Source organism: Arachis stenosperma, chromosome 10 (assembly GCF_014773155.1).
Source record: "Arachis stenosperma cultivar V10309 chromosome 10, arast.V10309.gnm1.PFL2, whole genome shotgun sequence".
Taxonomy (NCBI): domain Eukaryota; kingdom Viridiplantae; phylum Streptophyta; class Magnoliopsida; order Fabales; family Fabaceae; genus Arachis; species Arachis stenosperma.
The window spans coordinates 62758338-62759337 of record NC_080386.1 but is presented as its reverse complement, the minus strand read 5'-3'; the positions used below and the strand labels follow the sequence as shown (position 1 = coordinate 62759337).

The 1000-nt window shown below is 40.3% G+C and overlaps 1 non-coding gene across 1 annotated transcript; it reads right to left on the bottom strand.

Annotated features, from left to right (window-relative positions):
- Positions 1-441: 441 nt before the first annotated feature.
- Positions 442-549, bottom strand: LOC130959640 (small nucleolar RNA R71). The gene has a single exon (XR_009078712.1). It is a non-coding gene; the product is annotated as a small nucleolar RNA R71 (small nucleolar RNA).
- Positions 550-1000: the final 451 nt, after the last annotated feature.

Genomic DNA, 1000 nt, shown 5'->3' with positions numbered 1-1000 from the left:
GAGGACCTAACAGAAATCTTCAAAGAAGAAGAACACATGGCAGCCGAAAATAACAACAATGCCAACAATGTAAAGAAGGTGCTGGGTGACTTTACTGCACCTACTCCCGACTTCTATGGGAGAAGCATCTCTATCCCTGCCATTGGATCAAACAACTTTGAGCTTAAGCCTCAATTAGTTTCTCTAATGCAACAGAATTGCAAGTTCCATGGACTTCCATTGGAAGATCCTCATCAGTTCTTAGCTGAATTCTTGCAAATCTGTGACACTGTCAAGACTAATGGGGTTGACCCTGAGGTCTACAGACTTATGCTATTCCCTTTTGCTGTAAGAGACAGAGCTAGGACATGGTTGGACTCACAACCTAAAGAAAGCCTGGACTCATGGGAAAAACTAGTCAATGCCTTCTTGGCAAAGTTCTTTCCACCTCAAAAATTGAGTAAGCTTAGAGTGGAAGTCCAAACCTTCAGACAGAAGGATGGAGAATTCCTCTATGAAGCTTGGGAAAGATACAAACAATTGATCAGAAAATGTCCTTCTGACATGCTTTCTGAATGGAGCATCATAGGTATTTTCTATGATGGTCTCTCTGAACTATCCAAGATGTCTTTGGATAGCTCTGCTGGAGGATCTCTTCATCTGAAGAAGACCTACAGAAGCTCAAGAGCTAATTGAAATGGTTGCAAATAACCAATTCATGTACACTTCTGAAAGGAATCCTGTGAACAATGGGACTAATCAGAAGAAAGGAGTTCTTGAGATTGATACTCTGAATGCCATATTGGCTCAGAATAAAATATTGACTCAACAAGTCAATTTGATTTCTCAAAGTCTGTCTGGAATGCAAAATGCACCAAGCAGTACTAAGGATGCTTCATCTGAAGAAGAAGCTTATGATCCTGAGAACCCTTCAATGGAATAGGTGAATTACCTAGGAGAACCCTATGGAAACACCTATAATTCTTCATGGAGAAATCATCCAAATTTCTCATGGAATGAT